At 41.7% G+C, this 25830-nt stretch overlaps 1 protein-coding gene across 6 annotated transcripts in view; it reads right to left on the reverse strand.

The window, feature by feature from the left end:
* The window catches only part of NF2 (NF2, moesin-ezrin-radixin like (MERLIN) tumor suppressor), an 80710-nt gene that overhangs the window by 53572 nt on the left and 1308 nt on the right, over window positions 1-25830 (reverse strand). The window contains exon 1 of one of the 6 annotated variants that reach the window (XM_047088101.1): window positions 17115-17199. The exons of the other annotated variants lie outside the window; for them this stretch is intronic. The gene's annotated coding sequence lies outside the window, so the exon portion shown is untranslated. Of the gene's footprint in view, window positions 1-17114; window positions 17200-25830 lie in introns of those variants that run through there. 6 annotated transcript variants of the gene reach the window in all.

Consider the following 25830-nt stretch of genomic DNA (forward strand, 5'->3'; position numbering starts at 1 on the left):
TGAAGTCGGAAGCCACAGTCGTTGATTTTTTTTTTTTTAAACCATGACAGTGTCCTTTGATAAAAAGCTAGTGTTTTCTTGTTTTTGTTTTATAAAGACTAGTTTTACTGAAAGTTTTTTTTTTAAAGCAATACAGGGGAGGAAGTTAAAACCCAAGCCATAAATCACGTACAGTCAGCCCAACTACACATCCTTCCTATTCCGATGCATAACTGAGGCCAAAGGAGAGGTGACTCACCCATGGTCACACGGAGCAATTTCAAATTCTCGGTATCTAAACCCAGGGAATGAACAGACACCAATAAACTGCAGCATGCTTAACCTACAGCTTCACTTTCAAAAGGACCTAAAGCAATGGCTGCTAAACCCTTTTCTCAGCTTTTCAATCTCAGAAAATGGAAAAGCAAGTTCAACATCTTAATAGGGGAAAAAATGCCCAGCCACTTGGTAAATGTTGCCACCTTGTGGCTTCCAAGTTAAATCACCCAGGGTGTTCCCTTACAAGCCCCTCAGCTGCTGCTTGCCCCCAAGCCCCACCCCTGCTGGCCCCCAGGTATCAGGTGGACATTCAACTGTACACCAGGGACAGTTGTGAGCACACGAGACACATCACAGACATGGAGGTCACAGTAAGAATAATCTTGGGATTCAAATGCAAAGTCGCCAGACACCCGAAGGACAAGACCACTGGACTGCAGAAGCATCTGTCCTTCTCCAGCCCTCATTAGAAATCTTCTCCCAATGTCCTGGCACATGGAAGATGCATAACGAAAAGGAATGGGAGAAAAAGTTAGGGTTTAGAGACAGGTTATAAAAGCAAGAAGGAAAAAAATAAGTTAGACCTCTAATATCTGATTGGCTCTTGCTAAAACCTGATTGTACAGAGCATTTTTCAAGTAGGTCTTCTATTTTTAATATATATGAATGAACAGTGTGTTCTCTGGGAGGTACTCAGCAGGAAAGCCCATCCATTCTCCGTGTTTACAGTCAAAGAGCAAAGTAGCGACCCAGATGGAAGGGCACCAAAACCGCAGCAGACAAGTGGCTGAGGTATGAAATGGCTTTTGTCCTTCACGGGGGCCACTTCTCCTGTATATCCTTCTAGCTCTGCCCCATCTCCTCTCTGTGACTTTAGTGAGACCCCTGTAACACTACAAAGGATGAGGTCTTTAGAAATTATTTTGAGTAGAATAAAATAAAATGACAAGTTTTATTAAAAAAAAAAAAAATGATGGCCTTCCCCTTCTGCAAGGCTTGCTAAACGCTTGCGGGCACACCCATTCCCCAGTCTGACAACAGCACAAAGGATTTTTTAATTCAAGGCAGGTTTTAATTCCTACAGGCAGACTTCACTGAAGAAATGTTATTTTGGAAAGCTAGGAGCTTCGGGATGCTGATTATCCTCTTGTCTCTATTTTAAGCCGGTACATAGTATATAAATTATAAATGACTACCTTTCTAGGAGATAATGTAAGGCTAAAGAACAGACATTAACTTGGAGAAGTTGAACACCCAAGGGCCAGGAAGATCACAGTATGGATTCCCAGGCTGCCATAACTCACAGCCACGGAGGGGCCGGGCTCTGCCACGGAGGACCCGGGCGCAAGTGGGACGTGCAGCACATCTCAACCAAAGCTGAGAATAGTGAATTTCTTGACTGGGGGGGAGAGGGGGTGGAGTTTAAATTCTCAAACATAGTATCATATTAAAGCAGTTTTCCTGCATTCCTTTCTACTTCTTTGTTTTTAAAATGCAAAACGACCCGTTGAATGCAAATAGACGTCTTTGTTTCCAGGAAGCTTGCAAAAAAGTGAGGGGGGGGGGAATCTCACACCAATTCACAGTGTCTTATTTAGATTCTTAACTTTGACTCTAAGGATCATACAATGTCAGTGTTGGATGTGAGCCGGAGTCATTAGCTACTGTAGACCCCTCCCCTTTAAGTATAAATAAGGAAACCGAGTCACAGATTCTTTAGCAGCCTTCTGAAGCAGACACTGGCCTTTTTCCTGGCGATCGAAGGTAGGCAACCTCCTCAGCTTCTCAACGGCCTCTTTTCCTGCTAGGAGCCTTTCCATTTGTCTTGCCTTCCACCAGCACTCCCCAACCACCTTTTCCAGTAAGAAACGTGTCTTAACACTCTTCTCCCACCCTGAAACCAAACCCATTCTTGGGAAGAGCCAGATATTGCTCCTTTACAGCTCAGTGTGAATTAAAGCCTCTGCTACAGCTCATTCTTTGAACAAGCACTACAGAGCACATCCTATATGCCCAGAAATGCCAGACACTGAGGACGCAAAATGGTGGATGCATGGGCCCTATGGGAGACACAAGCAAGGACCTAAGTCAGAAAAGGCTTTAGAGAACAAATGAGGGTTAGGCGAAAGAGAGAAAGAATTCTTAAAAAGAAAATCATGATAATCTCAGTGAAATGCAAGTCATCTGGTAGAGCTGAGACAGCCTGAACTCAAGAGGGGGCGTGGTGAGAATGGGGCGCCATGTGGGGCCAGGTGGCTCGTCTTGGGAGTCACTGAAGGCTCTTGTGCAGAGGAGTAATGGGATCAGATCAGCATTCCAGAATGCACTCCATCAACAGGGCGGACAATAAGTTGGAGGAAAGGAGCCTAGAATCAAGAAGGGCAGAAAGGAGGCCAACTCCCGCCTTGATTAAGGCAGTGGGAGGGAGAGAAGACAGCCTGAGAATTGGAAAGAAGGAAGTCCCAGAGCTGGCACCTGAGTGCTGGTAGGGACTGAGGGATCAAGAATGAAGACGGACACCTGCATTTCTGGCTTGAACAGCAGGTGGTTCCACTAGAGGAGAGATGGCATACAGGAGGAGCAGCATGTTTCAGAGGGAATAGGTGAACAACTGTTAGGATAAGTTACCATGTCAGAGAAAACCAGGTAGAGATGTCCTAAATACATTTGATTTAAAGTCTTATTAGCTCAGGGGCGCCTGGGTGGTTCAGAGGGTTAAATGTCCGACTTCGGCTCAGGTCATGATTTCATGGTTCGTGAGTTTAAGCCCTGCATCAGCCTCACTGCTGTCAGCACAGAGCCCTCTTCAGATCCTCTGTCCCCCTCTCTCTCTGTCCCTCCCCAGCTCACGCATATGCATGCTCTCTTTCTCTCTCAAAAATTAATAAATATTTTTGAACTCAATTTATTAGCTCTATTTATAAAATCAAATGTTCTATCATAAAGTAATTAAGAAGTTTTTCTTTTGGAGGTGCCTGGGTAGCTCAGTCAGTTAAACCTCTGACTCCTGATTTCGGCTCAGGTCATGATCTCACGGTTCCGGAGTTCGAGCCCCACATCAGACTCTGTGCTGACAGTGGAAGCCTGCTCAGGATTCTCTCTCTTCTCTCTCTGCCCTACCCCCCACCTCAAAAATAAATAAACATTTCATTAAAAAAAGAAGAAAAGGTTTTTCTTTTGGGTTCAATCTAACCTCCAACACGTTGTGTACCTACATGAGGTTCCACTTTTCAACAAGCCCTTCCCTAAGTGTATGCAGACTTGTTTAGTCCTCTTAATTTGGGTTTCTTTTATTTTACTTATTTTGAGAAAGAGAGAAGAGTGTGTGAGCATGCAAGCAGGGGAGGAGCAGAAAGAGAAGGAGAGAGAGAATCCCAAGCAGTCCCCCTACGGTCAGCACAGAGCCTGACGCAAAGCTTGATTGAACCCGTGAAATGTAAGATTATGACCTGAGCTAAAATCAGTAGTTGGATGCTTAACCAACTAAGCCACCCAGAAGCCCTGGGTTTCTACTTCTTTACAAACAAGAACCACTGGTCACAGTTGTTCCAGGTGATTCCCATGGCACTCTGTAAAAGGAGGTCTTGGGTTGTGAATGGGCTTCCTTGGCGCCAGATGACTCACCAGAATGTGACCGTGTCCCTTTTTACAGTTTTATCAGTGATCCACTGCATTGTGCTGATGCTGTGACATGATCTGAACATCTGAGTGTCTCCTAAGATTGGAGGCGCCTCAGAGCAATAGTGACATCAGTCATCTCTCTGTTGCCCACGGTGCCCAGTTGACTTTGTACATAAAAGACACAGCAGGGGCACCTGGGTGGCTCGGTCAGTGGGGCATCTGACTTCAGCTCAGGTCATCATCTGACGGCTTGTGAGTTCGAGCCCCACATCGGGCTCTGGGCTGACAGCTCGGAGCCTGGAGACTGCTTCAGATTCTGTGTCTCCCTCCCTCTCTGACCCTTCCCCACTCACACTCTCTCTCTCTCAAAAGTAAATAAACATTAAAAAATTAAAAAAAAAAAAAAAGACAGCAAACGGGGCACCTGGGTGGCTCAAGTCAGTTAAGCTTCTGACTTCGGCTCAGGTCCTGATCTCACGATTCGTGAGTTCAAGCCCCATGTTGGGCTCTGTACTGACAAGCTCGGAGCCTGGAGCCTGCTTTGGATTCTGTGTCTCCCTCGCTCCCTGCCCCTCCCCCACTCTGTCTCTGTCTCTCTCTCAAAAATAAACAAACATTAAAAAAAACAATAAAAATTTTAAAAAGATACAGTAAACAATGGTGTCAAACAGAAGACTCGCCTACTTCAAAAACCCAAGGCTCGGGGCACGTGGGTGTCTCAGTCGGTTAAACATCTGGCTCTTGATTTCACCTCAGGTCATGATCTCATGGTTCATGAGATCAAGCCCCACGCTGGACTCTGTACTGACAAGCACAGAGCGTGCTTGGGATTCTTCCCCACCCCACCCCCACTCCTCCCCAGCTCATTCTCTCCCTCTCTCTCAAAATGAATAAATATTAAAAAAAAAAACAAACAAACAAGGTTCAAAAACGTAAAGCAAAATTAGCTGCCATGCATCCACTCCTCCAACAAATATTTCATGAACACACCTTGTGTCCAAGCACCACTCAAGGTACAGAAGATAATAAGGAACAAAAGAGACAGTCTCTGCTCTTACAAAATGAGCTTAGGACATGAGCCAGTCACCTCCCTCACCCTACACACAATAATCAACTCCAAGCATGGTTTCTAGCACTACAACACTTGTGAGTGCCACAATAGGGACCCCCAGGAAGGGACACTGTCTTCGAGGGCAGGGAAGAATGGCATCTAAATTAACTCTCATGGTGGGAGAGGGGAGCCAAGTGAAGACTGGGCTTGAGGAAGAAACAGTGAACAGGGTAGTGTGATCCAAGCACAGGGAACAGCATATGTAAAGGTCTAGAGGCAAAAAAGCTTAGATGGTCCTTGTAGGAAATGAAAGCACCGTAGTTCAGTTTGACTGGAGAATACTGCTGTGCTTCTGCAAGGACCCAAACTGCCACCTAACACCAATTCTTTGTCAACTAACTCCACTTCTCTCACTTTAACCACAGAACCCAAAAAGTTATCCGGGTGACTGTCTTCTCCCTTTTCCCCAAGGAGAAAACATAACCATATCATTCCAGATATACAGAAGTCGAATCATTACCTAAGATGGATGCCTCTGTACATTAGGGCTTAATTCTTTCCAGGAACCAGTCTAAGAGGCACAGATAGATAGCTGTCTAACATCAGTATGAATCTCCGTGCTGTCACTGTGTGACCTCGGGCAGGTTATTGAACTTCCTTGTGCTTCGCAATGGGGATAATAAACAGACCCTGTCTTAGCAGATTAATCTAAGGATTAAGTACATTAATATATTTTAAAAGCCTAAATACTTTAGTAAATATAGTGCCCAGCTCATGGTAAATACTCAATAAAGGGTGGTCATTATTCATTCTAATCCCACCTCCTCTCCTTACATTCTCAAGTGGTGCCATGTAAAGCCTCCTGGTCCTGTTTCACTCCATGGATGATGGATGACAGATCAGAAAGGGCACCATCAATTCTCATCGAGCTAACCATGCTATCACTCATTTGACAAACACTTATTGAGCACCCATTACATCCTAGTCATTATGTTCGGCACAAGAGATAAATGATGAATTCAGGACAAGACACTGTCCCCATTCATGTCTGACAGGGAAGACAGGTAGGTAAACAGATAACAAAAATGCAACCTGGTAAATGCTAACAGACCACGGTGCTGTGGAAACACAGCTTGGGCCTGGGGGCCTGGGGTGAGGGGCTTCCCTGAGGAGACACGGTCTGAGCTGGGTCTTGGAAGCCAGGCAGTAGTTGATACTCTGGTGAAGGGGCTGAAGAAAGGGAGGTCATGCCAGCCAGAGGGAACAGCATGTCTGCCACTTGGGTCCAAGCTGTTGCAAAGTGAAGGAATGTTCTTTGCACTTTTCTAGTATCTGACAAGCAGCATAATTACACTATCTGCAGTACTGAATGTTCAATGCGGTACTGAATAGGCAGCTTCCGCCCGATGCATGTGACACTTCGGACTCTCCACAAGTTGATTAGGAAGCAGGTTGCTCAGTCACAGGTTCCAAACAGCCATGCATCCCATAATGACACCTGCCAGATCTCTAAGAAGATCCCACAGCCAGTGGGATGAGTCTCATATTTATTTTTTTATTAAAATATTTCCTTTTCTGATACCTGATAGCACATAAGCCTTCCAGGCTTTGCCCTTACACTACTTAAAGGTCTTTTTGTTAGGGTCTGTCCTTTTTCCAGAACAGATGCTTTAGTGTTCACTGAGGCCCATGTCTCTCCACCTGGCCTAAGTGTTCAAACTGCTCCCCACACATCGGCACAGCTCTGTGCCTCATCTCGGCCTAATGAAGAGCAGGGACGCTAACAGGCAGACGATCATTTTGCAGACAGGAAAAGGGAGGCGGCAGGAGTGAGAGAGGTGATCTGCAGGGAGAAGGCAGGAAGAAGCACAAATCTGGACTCCATGGTGTGCAAGCTCCTGCTCTGCAAGCCTTGTCCTCGAGGTGCCCTTCAAGCAGAGGGGCTGATGGTAGTGAGCCTGGAAGGACAATGCTGCTCGCTCTGTGGCTGTGCTCTCCCATTACTTTAACAGGCTACAGTGCTATTTCATAGATATATACTTGTGCCTGCATCAAAGATAGATGCGTATGAACTTTATAAACGGGACTAAGTGCTGTCAGCTTGTTATTTTTCGTAGGGGCGGGATTTATGAGCTTTACCCAAAGTGAAGTGCTTGTAATTTATCAACCTAGAATGTTTTAAGTAAATAGCACTAAGCACTCACCCTCCACAGCAGGAACATAGCACTTCTCTGTTGTAGGAAGCAACTGGCACCAATAACCTACAGCGCTGATTGGGGTCTATTAACTGGGGAAATGTTATGAATAGCATCCCTTGGCCAGGTTTAGACTCACAACCCTAAAACTACCATTTGTTTTTTACTTTCGACACTTCACATTGCATTTCTCCCACTGCTTTCTCTGGGTCATGCAGCCACCAACAATCACACTTACTCACTGATAAACCCGGGGAGGGTCAGTAGGAAACCAGCTGCATGATGGGGAACGGCCACAGTTGGAAGATGACAACTTTCTTAAAGAAAGAGAACTGAATTTGGCCACCATCTGTCAAGTGTTGAAGAATTAAGACAACAGAGAAACTTTGGCTTTATAAAGAAGACTCAAATCTGGAAAAAGCAACCAGGGAAAACAACATTCCATTTCATAGAGGTCTGGGGGACTAGCCGCACAAGGCATGCTATTTGATTAGCTGTCTCTTCCAGAAGATGAAAGAGAAGTGACAAACCCAGCATTTGCTTATTAGGGTTTAACTCACAAGCTGCCCTAGTATTTGCCATAAAAACTGTCAAAAGATTAGCCCCCTTGCAGATAGAGCAATGAAGGAACTGTGCCTCCCCAGGCTCAGGACATGGGCCATGTGTTTACCACTATTTCAGAAATGGAAAACCAAGGATAACTGTGATTTCGTCTCTTAACATTTACCCCTAACTGACTTCTGCCGTCATCGCTGGCCTACAAGAACCAGTTTGTAAGTCGAGAGGGACGCCTGGGTGGCTCAGTTGGTAAAGCGTCTAACTCTTGATTTTGGCTTAGGTCATGATCTCAAGGTTGGTGAGACAGAGCCCCACGTTGGCCTCTGCAGTGACAGCATGGTGCCTGCTTGGGATTCTCTCTCCCCTCACTGTCTGCCCCTCTCATGGTCATGCATGTGCAGGCACACGCTCTCGTTTTCTCTCAAAATAAATAAACATTTATTTTTTAAAAAGTCTAAAAAATTTAAGATGCTAATCTAAATATAACTTCTATTTGTCCATTTTGAAAAAAAATAGATACCAAATACTTCCATTTACAAGATAAACACAATGGAAAAAGTGGTAACAATGGTTTTGCTGTGCAGTAAGTGAATAATGGGCTCCATTAAAATCTATTCTGGTTGGGGTGTCTGGGCGGCTCAGGTGGTTAAGTGTCCAACTTCGGCTCAGGTTGTGATCTCATGGTTTGTGGGTTTGAGCCCTGCATAGGGCTCTGTGCTGACACCTCAGCCTGCTTTGGAGTCCGCGTCTCCCTATCTCTGTCCCTCTCCCGCTTGCACTCTGTCTCTCTCTCTCAAAAATAAACAAACATCAAAAAAAAATTTTTTTTAATCTATTCTGGTTAATCAAAGAGGATAAACAAGTATAGTAATGCAGGTGTAAAACTGACGTGCCCAGACTCAAGGTGTGGTATCATCCATCACACCACAGAAGTGGGCTCTTGTGTCTCATGAACCGAAATTGCAAAACTATTGAGCCGTTTCCTGTCATGATTAAAGGACACCTCACACCTAATCAGCCATTATTTCCCAACACAAGGGAAAAGGGAACACTCCAAAAAAGAGATCAACTTCTCTGTTCTACCAAACACAACCCCTATATTTCTCATCTAAATCTGGGCAAAAACCTCTTTGCAAAAAAGACCACCTCCAATCTCTTGCCTGTCAGTTTCTGCCATAATCAACCGCAGCCAGTAATTTTCCTCTCCTAATCCCCCAATCATCTGTTAGTATGCCAAATATATTTAAATTAATGGTTTCAAGGGATGCCTGGGTGGATCAGTTGGTTAAGCGTCTGACTTCGGCTCAGACCATGACCTCATGGTTCGTGGGTTCGAGCTCTGCATTGGGCTCTGCACTGGCAGTATGGAGCTTGCCTGGGATTCTCTTTTTCTTTCTCTTTCTTTGCCCCTTCCCCACTTGTGCTCTCAATCTCTGTCTCTCTCAAAAATAAATAAACCTTTAAAAAAAAGTTTAATGGTTTAAAGGCCCTCCACCAATTACTTCCTCTCTCCAACCAATTACCCTGCCTGTTACAACCCAGCCTGTGCCCTCCCAAATCAGCAAACCTATTGCTTCCATTTATCCAGAACCAGACCTTACTAAGGTCCATTCCTTTATCTCACCATTGTCCCCTTCCCCCATACAACGCCAGGTACATGAGTCAGTATGTACTTTATATACACGGGGAAAATGAGGTGTTTGTCTTTCTCCAAGATCCCTGTCTTTCCTCCAGTCTTACAGATCACAAACTCCTTGAAGGCAAGGTTTACTATGCACACCATACACACACACACAGACACACACACACCATGCTGTAAGTCTCCCAGAACACAAGCAAGTACTGCATAACCTGTGGCCACTCCATAAGTGCTTGTGGTTGGCTGATGATGTTGATGATAATGATGATGATAAGTAGATGAGGCTTCTGAGTAGAACAGTCTTCTCTAAGTAATGATTGCAATGAAGCAAGAATTTATGATACTCCTTATTAAAATTCTAATTGCATAATTGGGCCTTAAGGTATACATTATCCCCCTTTGGTGACACACTGATTTCTTTTCTCTAAAAATACCTTGGCAAAGAAATCCAAATCTTGGAGAGCCAACCAAGAAAAATTTCCATAGAACAAAAGAAACTACTAAGAAACAAATCACAGCACCTTGGGAAGCCACAAAATGGAGGTTTTAAACTCTAAGTCTTTCAAAACTAAGTGAATTATAGTTTTCTGGGGGAAAAAGGTCCTTATGTTTGTAGCTTCTGGCATGTTTCCTGCTACAGTGGAAAGAGGGTATGGGAGCAGCAGTGAACCCAGAGAAGGGATCTGTATCCTAAACTCTACCTCTACCATACACAAGCCTATATATAACCTTGAGTGAGCCATGCAACTCCACTGGGCCTCAGTTTCTTCCTCTGTCAATCTCCTATGACCTCTGTGCAAGGTCCCGATTTTATGATGCTATGAAAAAAGATGAGGCATTTCAAAGTCAGCTGACAGAGCAAAAAGAAACAATACAGTTATGGTGCTATAAAAGCAATACAGTCCCCCAAAAGCAAAGGAGACAATCTCTATCTTTGGAATTTAGCTCACAACATGAGAGCAATCATAGCCTTGTCAAATAGCTATAAAACACCCAAACCTGCTGTGTTGGGAAAGTCACTTAACCTCTTTGGGTCTCAGCTTCCACAATCATCAAGTGGTCTTTGAGGATTAACACCCTCTGAGTCTATGAGCTTGAGATGGTTTTGTATAAACCATGTAGCACTTTTTCCACTGTTATAATAATTTTCTTTTAATCCTTTAACATTCCATTCTATATCTTAAAATCATTTTCAGGGATGTAAATGACACTTAACATTTAATTTATGTGTGCTTTCTACATTCTTTCTCCTTACTCAGGGTTTGCCATTGCTACTGTGCTCCTTACTCCTAATAATAAAGAGCTGTATTAATAATAAACTCTCTAATGTAACAAAAATGGTCATTGAAATGTTACTGAAAAATAACTTTTTTAGCACCTAGCACACTGTTGATACGCAGCAATTGTCAATAATCACAAAATGCTGAAATACTGAGAATAATAATTCTGCAGAGAGCTACAAACAGGAAACACTTGGTGCAGGTAGACACAGAGCAAAATCTTAAATGTCTAAACATGAGGTAAAACTAGTAGACTGAGGGATGCCTGGGTGGCTCAGTCAGTTAAGCATCTGACTCTTGAATTCAGCTCAGGTCATGATCTCACAGTTTGTGGGTTCAAGCCCCACATCGGGCTCTGCACTCACCGCATGGAGCTCGCTTGGGTTTCTCTTTCTCTCTTTCTCTCTCTGCCCCTCCCCCACATTCGCTCATGTGCGCGCTGTCTCTCAAAATAAATAAATAAATATCAAAAAACAAACAAACAAACTAGAAGACCGAAACACAACCCATGACTAAGTATTATCCAGCCGATTAACTCCTCCTGCCCCAGGATATCACAAAAATTACAGTTTGTATTTAAAAGCACACTCTTTCAAAAAAGCTCCTGGCAAAACAGCTGGAGCATAATCCATCCGTGCAAATGAGCTCATGGAGAACCCCAATTCTAGCCTAGAAAGAAATTGTAAACATTCGGGTTCTGTTTCTAGCTTGACCTGTCACAGTGGTCAGTGATTAGGACACTGATTTAACAACACTGGAAGGTATAGGTAGGAGCATACAGGGCTGGTAAAAATGTCTGCAGGTGGATGAGGACAACTGTGGGTTGAAGACTTCTTTAACATATTTATGAGACTGATTTAATCTCCAGTCAATATGAGTAGGACACTAGATAAAGACACTGTTGCTGAATTTAAAACTCCAGATCAGTTCAGGTAAGTTCAGTAATTACTCTGGGCTTCAGTTTTAAGTTTTATCTGAAAGTCAAATTATCAAAACGCCTAAAACTAGGAGATTGAAACTGGGAAGGTGGATGGGGGAACCATAAGTAATGTAACTCACAGGGAGCTTTTGTGACTTTTCCAAAGCTCAGTCTTTCTTTTCTTTTTTCTTTTCTTTTTTTTTTTTGCAAAGAAGCAAAAAGTCAAATAGTGTTGAGGGCTGGAAGAGAAAAAGGACCTGATGCCTTTAGAAATGATGTTCTCTGACCCCACCTAGTGGTGGCCGGAGTGATTTCTAGGCTGGGATAAGCACCTTGAGTCTCCGCACTGGTGACTGAAGATTTGATTAAAGATTTTTTTTTCCCTGAGGTCAGCACCAGTTTGGTAATAAATTTTTATGTGCTAAAAATGTACTAAAACATGTGGATTTAGAATCTAAATTAGACAAAGCAAAGACAGGAGGATGGCACACATCATCCTGTAACAAACCAGAGAAACCTCATCACCAGCTGGCTAAAAAGATTAGCAGCTCTGAGAAAACTCAACTCTGGGTTTTTAAGACCTCAAATGCCTTTAACTTCTGAAATTAAAAATAAACAAGCGCCAAAAATGTTCTTGGACAAAATGCAAAACTAGCATGAATAATTGGAGAAGTCGTCAAAAACAAAGAACAGAGAAAAATGACACACTGGGGACAAAAGAACAGAAAACAAATATGGCAGAAATCAGAAAAGAATCCTGTTATCACAGTGGACATCAAGAGATCAATCATATAGCACATTTCAAAAAAAAAAATCACATTACAAAAAAAAAAGATCCTTAAACAGAAATATGGTGTAGGACAAAGCTCATTATATTTAGACTAATTCTGGAGTCGAGAGAGCCTACATTTACAAAGGTGTGGATAACCTGAAGAAGATTCAAAGAAAATAAAAATGATTAAAGGAGAAAATCTGTAGTGCCTCCAGCATGGGACCCTTCCTCTTTACTCCCACACCCCCAACTCGTGATCACATGAGAAGCTAATGTCTACCAAGTGCTTACTACAGTCAGGCCCTGGGCTAAGTGTCTCTAAAGGTCCACTGCACTCATGCCTTCAAACAATCCTGTAAGTAAAATACTATTATTCTCCTCATATTACAGATGTGGAAATTGAGGCTTAGAGAAGGGAGTTCAAGATCACTCAGGCAGCAGGTGGCAGTGACAGGGCTTTCACCCACACCAACTTACCCCTTCTATCGGGATGTCAGCTCTTGTTCCCTAAGCAATATTGTTCCTGTCCTCCAGCAGATTTTTCTCACACCTACATGCTCAAATCCTGAGATGGCTTCCTACCTAAGAAGGAAATATGAAAGGGGGAGGTGTGCAATGAGCTGCTTCTGCCCAGATCACCTAAAATAGGATGTTAAAGCAGAGGGCCTTTAAAATCAAATTCTTTCCTCTCATTTTTCACCCTAAGAACTGAGGCCTGGGTTGGGGGAAAGAAGAGACATGCCCAAGATCACACAGAGCAGCTCTGCCTAGAAGCCAGGGGTTCAAGCACCAGTTCAGGGCTCTCCCTGGTTTTATACAATAACACCCTGACTACAGCCCCAGACCAGACACAGGAAAGTGAGCTGACCTCCTGAACCCAAGGCTGGCCACGTCTCACCCAAGAACTGCCTCCTGCTTGGCTGGCCTTGACAACTAAGGACTGGCTCTAGACTTCAGTACCTCCTGAATCTTGGGCCTAATAGGTCTCCTGCTCACTCTTTGTCACAGAAGACCCTGAGCCCTGGCCTCATCCTCCTGGTGCCCACGCCTTTGGATTCAGCCTAGTTTTGTCCCAGGCTCCAGCTAGTTCAGGTTTCCATGTGACACCCAGCCCAGAGAGGTTGTCTTCTAACCGGGCTCCTTGTTTCCAAACTCTTCCCAACCCCACCCCCAAATACTTCAAATCATTCTGCGTGGAGACCACTTTATTTTTTTAAATGTTCGTTTATTTTTGAGAGAGAGAGACAGAATGCGAGTGGGGGAGGGGCAGAGAGAGAGGGAGACAGAATCCAAAACAGGCTTCAGGCTCTGAGCTGTCAGCACAGAGCCTGACACGGGGTTCGAACCCACAAGCAGTAAGATCATGACCTGAGCCGAAGTCGGATGCTTAACCAACTGAGCCACCCAGGTGCCCTAAGACCACTTTAAATCACTCTCCTAGTAAAAACCTCAAAGCTCCCCCACTGCATCTGATGAATACAAGCTCCTTAATCTGGCCTTCAAAGGCTTCTAATATCTGTCCTGAACCTAGGAATTTAAACACATCTCTCTTCTCTTCTACCTCAAACCACAGTATTGTATCTTATACCAATTGCAATAAACAAAACAATACTATTGCCTTTGCTCAGGTCACATCCACTGATCCGTACACTCTTCCCCTTTATCTGTGGACACAAACCTGCCTTCAATCCCTGGGGGCAGTTGTTCCCCTATTTACCCCACTGCAGGGTTTTTCTTCTCTCTCTCAACAGGAACACATCCTCATCTGATAGATAGATAGATAGATAGATAGATAGATAGATAGATAGATAGACAGATAGACAGACAGACTCCTTTGCATTATCTTTTCATGTGTATCCTGTTTCTCTAACTCGATTATGAGCACCCTGGAAATCTGGGACCTTCCCTCTTAAATATCTACGTGCTCCAATCCCCTAAATATTAGGTACTCCAAAACTGAGCTGCACAGGGCAAAGGGGATGGAGAAGGAGGTGGACTTCAAAGAAGTTAGATAACTGACTTTTCAAAGTACATGAAAAGGCCTCAGAATAGAGGGGTTAACCAATTGTTATTCATGTGGACACACCAAACATTAAGAGAAGACATCAGGCTGAATATAGGGAAGAACATTCTGACCACAAAGCTTGTTAAATATGCAACTAGAAAATATTTAACTGTTGCAAAATAAGCTTCATCTTAAGCCAAAGGCAAGGAATTCCAAGTACATCATGGCAAGTGAAAAGGATTCACTTATGGAAAATGTACATTTGATTCAAAGACAAACCAGACACTGAGGCAATTTAGCAGAGGCTGTCAGTCACATCATCTACCAGCCAAAAACTTAAGCCCAATGGCAAGTTTACAAAATGGTTTTGAAATGGTATCTTACACCAATTGCAATAAATAAAATAATACCATAGACAAATAGTTGAGTTAGGAAGTTCTTTGTAAAATCTCTTATTTCTACTTTCTTTTTCCTGTTTACCAAATATCAAAGTTCTCTCCAGGTTTCTAATGGTTTCTTTCCTTTTTCTACTTGGAGCTTCCTATGTGGGTAGCATAGCTTAACAGAAAAAGAGCCAGCCAGCCTGGAAGAGAGATGACCTGGGTTTGAATCTCAGCCCCATCACTGGTAGCTATGTGGTGGTCTTGGGCACAAAGAGGGGGGAACACTCGGGTGCCTGGGTGGCTCAGTTGGTTAAGCTTCCGACTTCAACTCAGGTCATGATCTCACGGTTCGTGAGTTTGAGCCCCCAGCACAGAGCCTGAAGCCTGCTTCAGATTTTGTGTCCCCCTCTCTCTCTGCCCCTTCCCCACTTGTACTCTGTCTCTCTCTCTCTCAAAAATAAACATTTAAAAAGGGGGGGGGCACTTGAGCAGAGCCTAGAAGGAGAATGAGAACATCTGTGCCAGCAGACAAGTGAGAAGGACATTATATGCAAAGGCACAGCAGTATGAAAAGAGGTACTTTCCAGAAACAGCAACCAGGACAACAGGCCAAGAGCAAAAAGGGTAAGTGAGGAAGTGTGGGAGAGCCTGGGAAAGGGAGCCAAATGCTGAGAGGCCCTGGATTTACTTCCTTTTATGTAATAACCTGTATATGGAACTTACCTGTGCCAGGTGCTAGTCTAAGCACTTTACCAATAATGACTCCGTTTTAATCCCAGTACCAATACCCCATACAGGAAGAATTATTATGCTCTCCATTTTACAGATGAGGAAACAGGCATCTGAAAGGATTAAGGAACCTGTCTAAGGGTGCTGAACTGGTTAGGGCAGAACCTCCCCAGACAACACTCATAACCTCTAGGCTGTGCTACTTCAGAGCCCTGACAGGAAACTGGAACTTGAGCTAAGACCTTCCCAACTGACTTGAAAACCTAGTTGTGAGGTTCAAATAAGTGACTGCTAGCCTCTTGGTCGTTATTTTTTTTAATGTTCATTTATTTTGAGAGAGAGACAGCCCACACATGAGCAGGGGAGGGGTAGAGAGAGAGGGAGAGAGAAAATCCCAAGCAGGCTCCTAAGCCCAACATGGGGCTCAAACTCATGAACTGTGAGATCATGACCTGAGCTGAAATTAAAAGACGATGCTTAACCCACTGAACCACCCATGTGCCCCTCATCGGTCATTATTGAGATTCTCCCACTGTCCTCTTCTTCCTCTCTCAGAACAAACAGTGGCTCTGCTGGGACTTTATGCAGGCTATTTGCCCTGTTGGAGCCTCCAATTCCCACTCTGAAAATGAAGCCAATGACAGGACCTCCATCCTAAGCAGGTCTTGATCACCACTAGGTCCACACTGGTACTCAGGAAATATCTGTTGAGTGAGTAAGTGAATCTATTCCAAGTATCAAGTGAGATAGTACATTGTAAAGCATTTAGCACAGCACCTGGCACACAGTAGCTGCTATTCCCTAGTCCTTCCTCCTACAAAAGAGCAGATATGGGGTCCAGCAGATGGCAGCACTAGCCAGTATATATACCCTGCTTCTTTCACCCTTCACCAGCACAACTGCATCCATCATTCACCTCGGACTGCCCACGTCCTAGATGTGCGGCACCCATGCCATCCATGGGGACTGCTTAACCCCCATGGAAGAACCCACAGATAAGGCAGAAACATTTCTTCTGAAATAAGAAGTTTCTCAGTGCCCTCATATAGAGTCCCATTACTATATACAACTAAGCAATGAAATGACCACCACTGCCCTTTGGGGATTTGCATCCTAGAAGAGAAGCATTTACCTATATCTTGGGGTGTCTGGGATGTAACATCTTACTGAAAACACCAGAGTTTGTTCTTTCTGTTTTCCTCTTTCCAAAGTTTCTACTTTATGTCCATTTGTATGTTGGAATGATCTGTAATGTTGGTTTAATCCAATCACAATCCCATTTGGGTATGTGAAAACATCTGGGATATCAACAACCAACAGGAGAAGGCGGCTTTGTTTCCAATGTAAGATGGTATTAGAATCTCTCACAACTCAATTTTGAGAAATTTTTCATATTTGGCTCTTCTTACTGATAGATTGAATTATTAGAGTAAAATTCCAGCCTAGATAAGAAATAACATAACCGTTTAGCCTCCTGGCAAATTACGTTCAGCACCCACTTTCTCAAAATGACAAATATCAAATATTTCAAGTGGAAAAATCCTCTAAAACATCAAGCCAATTGTGCAATGCAGCAAGTAGTGCAAGAGATTTATTTCCTACCTCTGCAGCAAAAAAGTCTGAACTTATTAGCATAAGGTAACATGATTCATATGTTAACTAACACTGGTTCTGAAATTGAGTCCTCCTTGGACCACCACCTACCTGTATGCCTCAATGAAGAATTCCTCAAGTACCATCTCTCCTCTTCTTTTTTTTTTTCAAAATGCATCTGCCATCTCCTGGTATCGGCACCTTGCTCAGTTAATGTACAACATAAAAATAGGGCAGGAGAAAGTCTAATAGTTTCTCAGAGCTCTATCATCATAAGTCAAACTACCATAACTTTCAACAGAATATCTGAACATCTTCGTTTACAAACAGGTATTTCCACTGGCAAGTCAATGAGATGCAACTGTTTGACAAATTGCAACAGGGCAGTGACCACAGTGACCTGCACCTCCTACTGTAGGCCAATTATACTCCCTTCTAGTTCTTCCTTTCTGCCTGGCACTATGTATTCCAGGAATCCCTATAAAACCTTGCAGGGTCAATAGTATTAGTACCATTTTACTGATGTGGAAACTGAGGTCCAAAGAGCTTCAGTATCTTACCCAAGCTAGAAGTTCAGCTGGAATTCAAGTCCAGGTCTAACTTATTTCAAAGCCTATGCACTTTCCACTAATGCTTTGCAACTCTCTGGACTAGCAGCACCATCACTGTTTGAGAGTTGAGAATGTGTTAGAAATGCAGAATTCTCAGTCCTACTGCATAAGTACAGAATGAGAATTCTCATTTCACCAAGATGCTAGGCCGTTTGCTGGCATATATAAGTTTGACAGACTATACTATACCATTATGCCTCCCTGAATATCACTACTCTTATCTTCTTCTATAGACCAGTGGTTCTCAATATGGTGGCAGGGAGAGGGACAGAAAGAAGGGTGTCCTCCCCCTCCGCCCCCCCCCCCCCGCCAGGACACTTGACAATGTCTGAAGACATTTTTGGTTGACATGATGGGGAGCACGGGGAGGTGCTACTGGCATCTAGTGGATAGAGTCCAGAGAGGCTTCTAAACATCTTACAATGCACAGGACAGCCCCCACCACAACAAAGAATTATCCAGTCAGAATGTCAACAGTGCCAGTGTTTAGAACGCTGCTATAGTTGATAATATTGTACATCCTCTTTGGGTCTGGGGTCTGTTTAAAGAAAAAAGAAGAGATTTTCGTGGTAAAACTATGGCTGAAGAAATCTCATACAAAATCCCTTTCCTTACTGGTCAGTCTCTCACAATCTCTTACACATTTATCTTTTTTTTTTTTTTTTAAGTTTATTTATTTTTGAGACAGGTAACTCGCACTAGAGTGAGGGAAGGGCAGAGAGGGAGAGAGAGAACCCCAAGAGAGAATCTTTGTACTGACAGCACAGAGCCAGATGCGGGGCTCAAACCCACGAACCACGAGATCATGACCTGAGCCAAAATCAAGAATCAGATGCTTAACTGACTAAGCCACCCAGGCACCCCTCTCACAACATTTGTCAACTAGCAACTTAGATCAGGGGCTGCCTGGCTGGCCCTGTCAGTAGAGCATGTGACACTTGATCTCAGGGTTGTGTGTTTGAGCCCCACACTGGGTGTAGAAATTACTTAAAAAGTTTTTAAATTAAAAAAAATTAAAGAAAAAAAAAAAGAAACTTAGATTAGGGATCAGCAAACTGCAGTCCACAACACAAACCTAATTCACCACCTATTATTGTGCAATCTGAGAGCTAAGAGTAATTTTTACATTTTTAACAAAATGTAAGTTTTTAAATAACATTTCATCACTTGTGAAAGTTATATGAAATTCAAATTTCAATGTTCACAAATAGTTTTATTGGAATAAAGTCATGTCTTTTGTTTCCATTTTGCCAAAGGCTGCATTTTCTTTAACATAGCCTGAGATATAATGTACCTTAACATTCACCTATTTAAAGTGCACAATTCAATGGTTTCTAGCATATTCATAGAGTTGGGCAACCATCACCACTGTAAATTTTAGAATATTTTCATCACCTCAAAAAGAAACCTTGTACCCCTTGGCTATCATTTCTGTATTCCCGCACTTTTCCCAGCCTTAGGCAACCACAAAACTACTTTCTATTTCCCTAGATATCCTTCCAAGGGAATAATTATGTGAAATATATGAAACAATATGTGTTCTTTTGTGACCGCTTCTTTTACTTAGCATGTTTTCAAGGTTCATCCATATTGTAGCATGTATTGGTATTTCATCCCTTCTTAGTGTCAAATAACATTCCATTATATTGATATACCACCTTTTGTTTACCTTTTCATCAGTTGAGGGACATTTGGGTTGTTTCCACCTTTTAGCAATTATGAATAATGTCACTACGGACATTTGTGTCCAAGTTTTTCTGTAGGCATATGTTTTCATTTCTCTTGAGTAGATACCTAGTAGTGAATTGCTGAGTCATATGGTACTCTATATTCAACAGTTTGAGGAACTGCCAGACTGTTTCCCAAAGTGGCTGCACCATTTTACATTCCCACCAGCAGTGTATGAGGGTTCCAATTTCTCCATATTCTCGCCAACATTTGTTATTATATGCCTTTTTTTGATTCTAGTCATCCTAGTGGTTGGCTCTCATTGTGGTAAAGTGGTATCTCATTGTGTTTTTTATTTTCATTTCCCTGATGACTAATGAGGGTATTTTTTCATGTGCTTATTAGCCATTTGTATATCTTCCTTGGAGAAATGTCTATTCAGATCCTTTGCCCATCTTTTTAAGTAAACTCTATGCCCAACGTGGGGCTTGAACTCACAATCCCAAGATCAAGAGTCACATGCTCTACCGAATGAGTCAACCAGACACTCCTCCTTTGCCCACTTTTGAATTATTTGCTTCTCATTACTGAGCAATAAGAGTTCTTTATATGTGTTAGATATAAGACCCTTATGAGATCTATGATTTGCTAATATTTTTCCTTTTCATGTTCTTGATGGTGTCTTTCAAAGCACAAATGTTTTTAATCTCAATGAAGTTTATCTACTTTTTCTTTTGTTGCCCATGCTTTTGTTGTCATATCTAAGAATCATATGCCAAATCCAAAGTCATGAAGATTTATCCCCATTTTCTTCTACGAGTATTACAGTTTTAGTTCTTACGTTTAGGTCTTTGGAGTTAACTTTTGTATGTGGTGCAGAATAAGGGTTCAACTTCAATATTTTGCATGTGGCTGTCCAGTTTTCCGCACTGTTTGTTGGTAAGTCTATTCATTCCTCCACTGAATAGTCTTAGCACCCTTGTCAAAACTCAGGTAACCATAGAGTATGGGTCTATTTCTGGACCCGCAGTTCTACCCCACTGATCAACATCTCTATCTTTATGTGAGTACTACACTGTTATGTACTGTTATGTTATGGTTGTTTTGTAGTAAGTTTTGAAATAAGGAAGTATGAGTTCTCCTACTTTGCTCTTCTGTTTCAAGATTTTTTTTAGCTATTCTGGATCCCTTGCAATTTCATATAAACTTTAGAATATTTATCAATTTTTACAAAGTAGTAAATGGAAATTCTGATGAGGATGGTGTTGAATGAGTAGATTAGTTTGGAGAATACTGCCATTTTAACAATGTTAAATCTTGTGATCTATGAACAAAGGATGTCTTTCCATTTATTTAGATCATCTTTAATTTTCATCAACAATGTTTTACAACTTTCAGAGTATAAGTTTTATACTTCTTTTGTTAAATTTGCTCCTAAGTATTTTATACTTTCTGGTGCTATTATAAATAGAATTTTCTTAATTTTCATATTGTTCATTGCAAGTATATAGAATTACAAGTGATTTTTGTACATTGCTCTTATATCCTGCAATCTTGCTGAACTTGTTTATTAGGTCAAATAGTTTTTTTAGGGGATTCCTTAGAGTTTATACACATGATCATGTTATCTGTGAATATATTTTTATTTCTTCCTTTCCAATATGGACACCTTTTATTTCATTTTCTTGCCGAATAGTCCTGGCTAGAACCTCCAAAACAATATTGAAGTGGCAAGATATCCCTGTCTTGTTCCTGATCTTAGCAAGTAAGCATCCTTCTTTCACTAAGTTAGCTGTGGGTTCTTTACAGATACTCTTTATCAGGTTAAGGAAGCTCCCTTCTAATCCTATTTTGTTGAGTGTTTTTTATCATGAAATGCTGCTGAATTTTGTCAATGCTCTTTCTGCATCTATTGAGATGATCATATGATTTTTGTTTTTTATTCTATTGATACGATGTATCACATTAATTGATTTTCAGATGTTAAACCAACCTTGAATTCCTGGAATAAATCTCCCTTGTTATGATGTAGGATTCTTTTTATTTGTTGTTGGATTCAGTTTGTTAATAGTTTTGTTAAGAATTTTTGCTTCCATATATATATATATATATATATATATATATATATATATTTTTTTTTTTTTTTTTTTCTTTTTGAGAAAGACAGAGAGAGAGCCAGCAAGGGGAAGGGGAGAGAGAGACAGAGAAAGACAGAGAGAGACAGACAGACAGACAGAGGGAGTCCCAAGCAGGCTCCACAATTCCAGTGCAGAGCCCCCCATGAAATGTGAGATCATGACCTGAGCCAAGATCAAGAGTTGGACACTTAAACAATTGAGCCACCCAGGTGCCCCATTCCATGTATTTTTTAAAGTAATTTCTGAGCTAGCCAGGTGCCCCATTTTGCTTCCATAGTCATAAGAGATCTTGTCTCTAGTTCTCCTGTGATAGCTTTGTTGGGTTCTGGTATTAGGGTAATGCCAGCCTCATAAAATGAGTTGGGAAGTATTCCCTCCTCTTCTTTTTTTTTTTTTTTTTTTTGGAAGAGTATGTTAAGAATTGGTATTAATTGTTCTTGAAATGTTTGGTGGAATTCAGTAGTGAAGCCATTTGCGCCTCTACTACCTAGAGCCTGGACCTTTGTGGGTATTTTTTTTTTTTTTAATTTTTTTTTTTTCAACGTTTATTTATTTTTGGGACAGAGAGAGACAGAGCATGAACGGGGGAGGGGCAGAGAGAGAGGGAGACACAGAATCAGAAACAGGCTCCAGGCTCTGAGCCATCAGCCCAGAGCCCGACGCGGGGCTCGAACTCACGGACCGTGAGATCGTGACCTGGCTGAAGTCGGACGCTTAACCGACTGCACCACCCAGGCGCCCCTTTGTGGGTATTTTTATTACTGATTTAATCTCTTCACTTGTTATAGGTCTATTCAGATTGTCTGTTTCTTCTTGAGTCAATTTTGGTAGATAGCATCTTTTAAGGAAATTGTCCATTTCATTAAGTTATCTAATTATTTGGTGTACAATTGCCATTTTAGTTTAGTTTTCTATGTGTTTCATGTCTTTTTTGTTTCTCTATTCCTCCTTTACTACTTGCTTTTTCATTAAGTGAATATTTTCTAATGAAGCATTTAAATTTATTTAATGTTTCCTTCACTATACTTTTTAAGTGTTTGGGGTTTGCTTTGTTTTTAGTGTTTGTTCTAGGGTTTACCAGATAATCTTGACTTAACCAAAATCAGCTTCAGATTATACTATCTTTTTTAAAAATTTTTTTTAATGTTTATTTATTTCTGAAGGAGAGAGAGACAGAGTGTGAGTGGGGGAGGGGCAGAAAGAGAGGGAGACACAGAATCCAAAGCGGGTTCCAGGTTCCAAGCTGTCAGCACAGAGCCCGACGCGGGGCTCAAACTCACAAACCGTGAGATCATGACCTGAGCCGAAATCAGACGCTCAACTGACTGAGCCACCAGGAGCCCCCAGACTATACTATCTTAATTCCAGTGATATATAGAAATATTACTCCTATATAGGTCCTTTCCCTCTTTTTTGTAAACTATTGTTCATATATATATATATATATATATATATATATATGGGGGGTGTATGACATCTACTAAAATTATATATATAGCTACATATATAAAAAATATACACATTGTTGCATATATATAAATATACATATTGTTCACACACACACACACACACACACACACACACACACACGACATCTATTAAAATTATAAACCCAACAATACATTGCTATAGTTATTACTTTACCATTTGTGGCCATTTCCTTAGCCCATTACAGCTTTGCTCCGATCCACCTCCTTTGTGCTGTTATTGGCAAGTATACCACCCATAAATTACGTTTGTAGTAATAGGCCCAACAGCACATTATATAGGTATTATTTTATACAATTGCTCTTTAAGTCAGTTAGAAGAAGGGGTGCCTGGGTGGCTCAGTTGGTTGAGCATCCAACTCTTGATTTTGAGTCAGGTTATGACCATAGGGTCGTAGGATCAAGCCTTGCATTGGGCTCCATCCTGAGTGTGGAGCCTGCTTGGGATTCTCTCTCCCTCTGCTCCTCTCCCCCACTTGCACATGCACTCATTCTAAAATTAAAATAAATAAATCAGAAGAGAAAAATATGCATTTCTACTGTCTTCTGTATATAATTACCTTTCCTGGTGCTCTTTTTTTTTTTTTCATGTAGACTTGAGTTATTATCTAAAGGCACTTGTTTTCAGCCTGAAGAACTTCCTTTTGTATTTCTTGTAAGACAGGTCTTTGAGCGACATCTCCAGTTTGTGTTTATCTGAGAAAGTATTTCACCTTCATATTTGAAATAGCCATTTTGAAATATCCAGCTGTGCTGGATATAGGATTCTAAGTTGACAGGTTTTTTTCTTTGAGCACTTTGAATATGTTATCTTTGAGCACTTTGAATATTCTGGACTCCACAGTTTCTGCAGATAAGATAGTTGTTAATCTTATTGGGGTTTCCTTGTATGCGACAAGTCATTTTTCTCTTACTGCTTTCAAGATTTTTTGTCTTTGACTTTCAGCTTTTTTACTATGATGTTTCTGTTTGTGGATCTCTTTGCATTTATCCTCTTTGGAGTTTATTGAGCTTCCTGGATGTCAAGACTATTGTTTTTCCATAAATTCAGAAAGTTTCTGCCATTATTTTTTAAAATTTTTTTTTTCTCTTTCCTCTTGTGGTATTCTTCTTCCACATATGCTCTTAATGATTTCTCTGAGGCTCTGTACATTTTCTTCATTTTTTTCTCTCTGTTCTTCAGCTTGCATAATCTTTACAATTTTCTCTTCAAACAGGGTAATTATTTCTTCTGGCAGTTTGAATCTACTTTGAGCCCCTCTAATGAATTTTTTAGTTCAGTTATGGTACTTTTCAACTCCATGATTTTCATTTGCTTCTTTTCTATAATTCCTGTCACTTTACTGATATTCTCTACTTGATGCAAAAATGTCATTAGATCTTCCTTCTTTAATCATGTTTTCCTTTAGTTCTGTGAACATACTTGTAATGGCTATTTGAAATCTTTTCAGCTAAATCTGACATCTGGTCACGGGCAATTTGTTGCTAATCTTCCACTGTATGGGTCATATTTCCCTGTTTCTTTGTATGCCTCATAATTTTTTGTTAGAAATCAGACATCTTAGATAATATATTATCTAAATAACATAGATACTGGACTGTTTCTCCCCAACCCAGCCCCAAGGCTTATTATTGTTACTTGTTTGTTTCTTTAGTGATGGGCTGGAATATTTTAGTGAAATCTATTTCCTTCACATAGTATTAAGACGTATGATGTTGTTCCTCAGGAAGGCACAAATTTGGTTATGGCCACAGTCATCCTGGAGTGACAGTGTACAGTAGGACTCCTTCTCCATCCCCTGATTGCACCCAGCTGTTAAACTCCATTAATAGTGTTTTACTATTCTATTATTTCATTATGCCCTGGGGCATAATTTGCTCTACAAAGTAATTCAATCAAAGACTGCTCTTCTGAGGGAACAGTTTATTCAATCCCATGCGGGTTCTTTCCAGCTGTCTTATTCTGATTTTCTCCTGCAAACTAGCTGGCCTACAGTTTAGGTAGTATCTTCATTAAATCTACAATCTCCTCCCAATTGCCCTTCACCAAAACCTCTACTGCTTGTAAGGGTTCCCTTAGGCATAAACTTCTCCACATTTTGTTGCAAATGAACTAACTACCTTTGGGAAGAGAGCAGGAGCTACAGGTTTTAAAGACTTCTTCTCACTACAGGTAAAATCTCTAAAGGGGGGGCGGGGGGGGGGCGGCGGGGGAGGGATACCAGCCAGAGGTTTTCTCAGTTTGCCTCTCCTGGCACAGAACCACCACTGCACAAGCTGGGGCTGGGAAAAGAGCAACTGGGGTCCCAGTAGTCTCAGTATGCCATGCCCAAGGCACAGCTCCCATTCTGTAAGTAGGAGCTGGATAAAAGACAGAAGCCCCATCTTTCAACTATTCACACCTGGGACTTAGTCTCAACAGCAAGAAGCCTTGCACAGGATAAGAAGCACTTCAGTCCTGCTCCTCCTGGGAAGAAAGTGGTCTGACAGGGACCCAGGGGAAGAGGGAGCCCTGTGTTCTGTGTTGCAGCAGTCTGGAGTGGATCTCCCCCTTGGTATGTTGGAAGTGGGGAGGGAGGTAGTAGCCTTGGTTCAAACACCATAGACTCTCACCTTTCTTAGCAAATTTTCATAGATTTCCTTGAATAGATTTTCATTCATTTCATGAATGTTTGCGCTTAAAACCATTTCCAGAGGGTTTAAATGGTTGAGTTTTTTTAAGTGATTTTCACCAGTCTTATCAGGGAGTTCAATGGAGCTCCTCACTCTGTCAGGCTGGAAGTCGATCCTAAGGCTGCTTTTGTACTACACTAGTAGAGCTGAAGGGCTTAGTAGTTGTAACAGAGATCCCATGGCTTGCAATGCTGAAAATATTTACTATGTGGCCCTTTACAGAAAAAGTTCCCAACTCCTGACTTAGATC

Source organism: Lynx rufus, unplaced genomic scaffold, assembly GCF_022079265.1.
Source record: "Lynx rufus isolate CCGP_SWC_20201006 ecotype Redwood Valley unplaced genomic scaffold, mLynRuf1.p SCAF_24, whole genome shotgun sequence".
NCBI classification, from domain to species: domain Eukaryota; kingdom Metazoa; phylum Chordata; class Mammalia; order Carnivora; family Felidae; genus Lynx; species Lynx rufus.